This window comes from Mirounga angustirostris, unplaced genomic scaffold (genome assembly GCF_029215605.1).
Source record: "Mirounga angustirostris isolate CCGP_5_RB_7025 unplaced genomic scaffold, mMirAng1.0.hap1 SCAF_9, whole genome shotgun sequence".
Lineage (NCBI taxonomy): Eukaryota > Metazoa > Chordata > Mammalia > Carnivora > Phocidae > Mirounga > Mirounga angustirostris.
The window spans coordinates 62,926,960-62,934,072 of NW_026991717.1; positions in this window are offsets into that span (position 1 = coordinate 62,926,960).

The following is a 7,113-nucleotide window of genomic DNA, read 5'->3' on the forward strand; positions in this document are numbered from 1 at the left end:
CCGGAAGAGTGGCCCTGGGTAAAAATACGTATAGGCTCATGGGCTGTACAAATGTCGGTTAGAAGCTTAGAAAAAGTGATATTGGGGAATTGGGAACAAGAAGATCTTGGGGAGAGACATGTGGATGTATCTCTGAGAGCGAGCACCAAACGTGAAGATCTATATATTGCATGTTAATGCCCATCTGAGAGCCTCCACCAAGTAGATTGAATGACTTGGCTAGCTGAAGTTTGCCAGCCTCTGTCATCAACCACTCTTATTGGCCCAATGGGCACATGAACAAACTGGCCATGTTGGCACAGAGGGAGGCTGCACATAGGCATATTGTATATGGTGGCAAGGGTGGGTCCAACAGAATGGGCTCCCACTCACCAAGGCTGATCTTACAATTGTTGCTGCCAGATGTTCAACCTGCCAGCAACAGATGGCCAACCAGCCCCTTGGTAACAAGTTGACTACACTGGACCTGTTCTTCTCTGGAAGGGTTGGTGATTAATCTTGACTTAAATCAGCATATATTCTGGATATAGATTTCTCTTTCTTGCTAAAGGCCTCAACCAGCACCATTCCCTGAGGGCTTAAAGAGTATTTCATTTACTGACATGGAACCTTACATAATGTAGTATCAGAGCAAGAGTGGGCAAAAGATCATGGAATCTTCTGGGACTATCATGTACTTTGCCACCCACTTAAGCTGACAGAGTAAAAGAAGAGCCTTTCAAAGGTGCAGCTGAAGGACCATTTTAGAGATGATGGGACACCCTGCACCCTATTCAATAACTATAATATGGTTCTGTTGTCCAATGGGTATGATAGAGAGGTCTAAGAAACAAGGGGTGAAAGGAGGAATAACCCCACTGAACATCACTCCCAGTGACCCTCTTGGGGGAATTTGCAGTTCCTATTCCTACAGTTCGAGGCCCTCTAGGTTTAGAGAATCTGGTTCCCAGATGTAGAACATTTCCACCAAGGGACAGAACAAGAATCCCACAAACTTGAAGTATGGCTGCTTTCTGTCCTTCAAACTCCTTGTGCCAAAAGACCCGTAGGCCAAAAAAAAGCGGGGGGCGGAGTCACATCCTCGTAGATGTACTTGACCCTGATCCTTTGGAAGAGATAGGTTTGCTGCTACAATGGGTTCAGGGAAGAATATGTTTGGCACCCAGTTCATCCACTAGGTTATTTCTTGGTACACACTTGCCCAATTTTGATAGTAAGTGGACAAATGCAGCAGCCTGGTTTGAGAAGGACTCAACCTTCTCAAAGAGGGTTGAGAAAGGTGATGAGAGGCTCATATCCCTTAGGAATGAGGATCTGAGTCATTTCACCAGGTAAGCCAACTCGACCCACAGGCATACAAGTTGACGGTAAAGAGAATCTAGAGTGGGTAATGGTTGGGGAGTGGGGGATGCTGAATATCAGTTATGTCACCAAGACAAGCTGTAATAGTGGGGGCTATAGTTCATGCCACTCACCTTCTCATAAGTTTCCCAGGGAAAGCAATCACCAGAATCCTGGAGGAGTGATTCCAGGTAGAGCAAGCTTAGCATATGAATAGGTCTGAACTGTGCACGGTAGGTCCTACTGTGGTCGCTATGGTGCCTTTGGGACATCCTGCCTTTGGGACAAAGAAGCTTATCCCCATGTTGCCAAAAGTGCTGGCCGGTGATGGCTGAGAGATGAGTCTCTCCCCGGGGAATTCCTTAAGCCACCAAAGGGAGGGGCCTTGCCTGACTTCATGAGCCCTTCCTAGGGCTAATCTGGCCAATGTAGGGGTTCAAAGGACCAGTCCTCTTGCCCCAGTTGGGGCCACCTCAACTTGCCTCTGAAGGGTCATCTCAACCCTAAAGTTCCTTGTAGAGGTGTCCTTTGTGGTGACTGCATCGTTGATCATTTTCTACCCGCATCCCCCCAACCCCGTCCTGATTCTTTCCCTCCCTCAGGTGTGCTGTGTTGCTTCTGAGAGCACTTCCCAATAAACTTCCCACAAGCAAATCTCTGTCTCATAATGTTTCATGAAAAGCCTGACCTAAGACTGTCACCTAAGATTTTAACCTTTAGGACCCCAGAGAACAAGCCTAAGCATCTGAAGGTGGACCTCGGGGACCACCGGTGTCTTCCATGCTGCGATTTTCTCTAACAGTCCTCACAGCGTGTTGTGTGCTTCCTACATCCTCGCTGCCCTTCAGCAAATGTTCTCCAGCTTGTGTGTTTCCTCATGATAAAGCACCCTAAACTGAGGTCCCCGAGTATCTCAGTTGTGGTCTGACATGCGTGCCAAGAATGAGAAGGGGCTGAGTCTTTCTTGGTTCTCCAGCCTTGGCTGCACACTGGAACCAAGGGTGAAGCTCTTTAGAAGTCCAAACTCCTCACCTTCCTTCCCTCTCCCCATTCACCCATCCTGGGTCCTGGCTCAGAGGGTCTGGATGCAGCAAGTTTCACAGTGTTCCCAGAGCTTCCCAGGCCATTCTGATTGATATCAAGATGGAGAATCGGGCGCCTGGGTGGCTCAGTCGGTTAAGCGACTGCCTTCGGCTCAGGTCCTGATCCTGGAGTCCCGGGATTGAGTCCCGCGTCGGGCTCCCTGCTCGGCGGGAAGTCTGCTTCTCCCTCTGACCCTCTTCCCTCTTGTGCTGTCTCTCATTCTCTCTCTCAAATAAATAAAATCTTTAAAAAAAAAAAAAAAGATGGAGAATCACTGGGCTCAGTCCTTCAATTTAGCAGCCTGAGAGTCTGTCCGCTTAGTAAGCAGCCTTTTCATTTGACTCATATGGAGTTGGCTGTCAGCGAAAACCCTCAGTTTTATTCACACATGCTTCTGCTAAAGCCACCACTTCCCCACCGTGTCCTTGTACACTTGGTACCTTGGAGCCGAGCCCGGATCTCTCAGTTAAGCCCTGTTCATTTTACCTTATGAGGTTCAGGTTGCTGCTCCATCCAGCAGGTTAGGATGTTTTGGGACCCTGAGTGTATCTCCCAACATATTCTCCATCCTCACTGGCTTCCTGCTACCCAAAAAGGTGAGGGGCTTGTTCACTGTGGCTTTACCCAGGCCCTGATAAAGAGGTGGACCAGCACAGGAGGAAGGACAAAGCCAGCTGACAAGGTCAGCTCCGAGGGCATTCCTTATGTGCAATGCACCATGCCCACCTGGAGAAGGACATCATCTAACTTCCTTGCATCGCACTCATAAAAACTGATCCATCTCACAGGGAGATAAACAGAGGCAGAGAATATGAATACTGCGTCCAAGAACATCCTGCTGGGGTAGGAGCCAATCTTTCCTGCCATCTGCAGCTCTCGTCTCTAGGTTTATGACCGGTCAGAGGAAAGGCAGGAGAGAAAAGTGACGAGGTTGTCCCTTCTGATTAGAAAGAGAAAGATTTTTAGAGTTGGAAGGAATCTGAGAAAGAATCAAAAGCTTAATAGATGAGGGAGCACAGGTAATTTGCCAAGATCTCACGGCAAACTTTTGCTCTGGTTGAGACTAAACTCTGGGTTTTTGAGGATGGGCCCAGTGCTCACTCAGCTATACCTTCAGGTAGGTTTGATGGCACGTCAAAGGGAAACACAGGTGGGGTGCGTGGGTGGCTCAGTCAGTTAAGCGTCGGACCCTTGATTTCGGCTCAGGTCATGATCTCATGGGGCGTGGGATCGAGCCCCGTGATGGGCTCAGTGTGGAGTCTGCTTGGGATTCTTTCCCTCTTCCTCTGTCTCCCCGCCTTGCTCTCCCACCGCTCCCCCTGCACATGCTCTCTCTCAAATAAGTCTTTTAAATAAATAAAAAAAAATCTCTCTCTCCCTCTCCTTCTGCCCCTCTCCCTCTCTAAAGAACCCCCCAAAACAAAGGGAAATACACATGGGACTTATTTTAAGTCCCAGATGGTTCCTTCTATGATTCTAGAAGGGCTTGGGATAGGAGGACAGGCGATGTCTTCCCCTGGGGCTTTGGCAGAGAACTCTTGACAGTCTCTCCTCTCCTCCCCAAGGGACCAGAAGCCCAGCCCCTGCCTCTCAGCACCTGCCTCCATCCCCAGCCCTAGCTCTCAGCGTGCAGAGGTGGCTGGGTCTGGAGCCACAGCCGGACATACAGCTGGACTGGTGGACGGCTCCTGTGTCCTCACTCTCACATCTGCCTCATCAGCTGTGGGGCTGTGGTGGTTAAAGGTGGTGGGAGGTTGGCCCTTGTCCATGAGTCGAGTCCTCATGCTTATGACTTCATGAGCTCAGCCCACCTACTTGAACAGGGGACAGCTTGCTTCCAGTCTACAGCCAGGAGCACCCCTTACTCAACCTGCCCTGGGAAGATACATCAGTCCCTGATCCACACAAACTGCTGAGAAAAAAAAATCAATCCAAAATGCACATCAGCGAAGACGCTTGTTGTGGAAAGAACACCATTTATACTGAGGAGGGAGTAATACGAACTGTATTTCCCTTGCCAGTGTCTGCTAATAAATAATGATAATAAATAATGATAAGGACACTATTAAGCTCATGTGCAGACACCATATTAAGTACTTTACATACATTATATTGTTGAGGTATTATGATCCCCACTTTCTAGGTGAGAAAGAGGAGGCACAGGAAGTTACGTATCACAAGATAGGCCAGCTTGTCAGCAGCTACGTTCATGGAGCAGTGAGTGTGACTCCCTATGATGGTCTGGGAAACAGACCCCCGAGGATACAACAACCAAGGCATCTTCATTCTAGAGGTAGCTAGCCATTGGCCTGAGAGGCACCCTGGGCCTCCAGGCTTCCAAACCCCACTGCTTTATCAGGTAAGTCCATGGTATCAGGTAAGAAACCAATCTAATCTGACTCTCCTGTTTGGCTATAACCTGAAGATCGGAGTTCAACTTCCACTACTAATCTCTGATTAACAGGTTGAGAAACCACAGCACAAGGTCCCCACATAACACTGACAAGTGAGCATTTCAGACCTGCCTCCTGGGTTCTAGGCACCAGCGTTTCCTTGGGAGGCATTACGTTGAATATAAGTTCTTAACCGCCAAAGCTCACACGTGCCTAACTCTCCAGCAAACATGTCTCTGTGGATCACGTATGACACAGACCCACTAGTGACTTCCTAGAGAGTCGCCTTTCCTTGGATCCCCAGCCTTTCCCTAGGAGGCACGTGCTTTCCAGTGTGCCCACCAGGGGGCATCCTTGCCCTTCTACTTTTTGCCCTGGGGGGTGGGGGCGTTGGGGGGGATGGGCAGACAGTGTGGGGTGCCTGCTACTCAGCTCAGCCCAGGGGCCCCATTTCCCAAACTGGTTATTCATGTCACCTCCCTGATTTGCTCCATATCCACCCCACCATTATTTACACAATATTTTTCTTTGTCGTTTCACATTTTAAGAAACCTAAGTGTATTTTTAAAAGAAAAAAAAGTCCTCTTTGATGAAGGTTTTCCTGCCTCCCCTTGCTGCATGAATTTCTTGCATTCTGAGGGCTGCTGGGTAGGATGAAGGCAGGAGAGTACAGGCCCCAATGAAGCTACAATTGGAGGTCTCAACGGGGTCCAGGCATGGCCATCACTGGACAAAGATGGGTGAGGCTCTCTTCTGTGGATTAGAGCCTCAACCTTCAGAGCCCAAGATCGACAGGATCAGAGTAAGGAGTACTGAAATCTCTGCTTTCCTCGTGGCATCCCCAATGGCATCTCTGACAGGAGAGGAGCCTGTCTCTTGTCCTTCCCCAGGCTGAGGGAGAGGGAGGGGATTACCTTTCCAGGCAGACAAGAGGGAGGGACTTGGGTGCAGGAGACAGGTGTAGGGTCTTTGGGAAAGGGCCAGGATTTCCCTTGCAAAATCCATTCAAACTGACCAAGGGTGAACCTGATCCCAGGGAGGGAACGGGGAACTTCCAGGGCACCAGAGGGGCCCCCAGAGGGGCACAAGGCTGGAGGGAGGTGGGGAGGAGAGATGAAAGACTGAAGGCTTGGAGGGAGGGGACAGAGGATGAGTCCTGAGAGCGAGGGCAGGAAAGCAGGGAGGAGTTCCACAGCTGCTTCCACAGGCTACGAGGTCTTGTTACGGGATCCACCCCACTGGTCTTGGACTCTTGGAATCATTTTTCTGGGGGGTATTTTTGTGCTAGGAATCCCCCTATCTCCAGTCCTCTGTCCTCTTATCCTGGCCCAGACTGGCCAGCAGAGGCAGTTTAGGGCCTGGGTGAGGGTCCCACAGTTGTTCGGGGTGGCACGAAGGCCCACGGTGGGCCCTAGAGCAGAAAGGCAGGCCCTGAGAGGGGAAGGAAGTCCCAGGCAGAGCTCCCTGCTCCCCCAGCTAAGTTTAGAAGGGTGATAAAGAGGAGCAGTTTAGGCAAGAGGAAGTGGGCTGGCTGAGCGAGGCTGGGACTGAGCTCCCTGGGCCCGGTCAGTGTTAGGTTCATGCACCCTGAGAAGGGACCAGAGCTGAGGCCCCTCTAAGCAGCCTCCTGCTCCAGTTTTCTCACCCCAGGCCCTGGGCACAGAGCAGAGGAGAGAGCCTGGCAAGAGAGCGCAGTGGAGGCTGGTGGCCCAGGGTTGCTGCGTGTGGAGTCATGTCTGGTCTATGGAGGTTCCGGGCCTCTGCCAGGCCCAGAGGGTCAAGAGGAGTTACGTGTGGTGGCGGGTGAGAGGCGTGATTGCCTCACTTCTACCTCATTTTCATGTGAGGAAGCATTGAGAAAGAGGAGCTGGGTGTTCAACAAACTTTGCTTATTCAAAACACCCAATCCCAGCTGGGCCCTACCCCACCTTCAACTCCCACGTCCAGGGTGGTCCCAGCTCCCTCAGCCCCTGGAAGAGACTCCTATACTTTAGAGCTCACCTCTGCGGAGGTCCCTTCCCCTGGGGAGCTCCTGACACCCTTCCCTCAGGCCCAGCCTGGGCAACAGTATCCCCACGTGGTCCCCATATTGTTCCTTCTCTAGCCCCTCAGCTTCATCTGACCGGAGACTACCCCTGGGACTGAGCCCCCCACCCCCCCGCCCCCCAGCCCTGGCTCCAGGGAGACTGGCCTCAGAAGCTGCCTCTCAGTCCTGAAGAGCACAGAGAAGGAAGCCCTGAGCAGGAAGTGCTGAGGCACGGGTGAGGGGGGGCGGCTTTGCAGAGGGGAGCCTAAC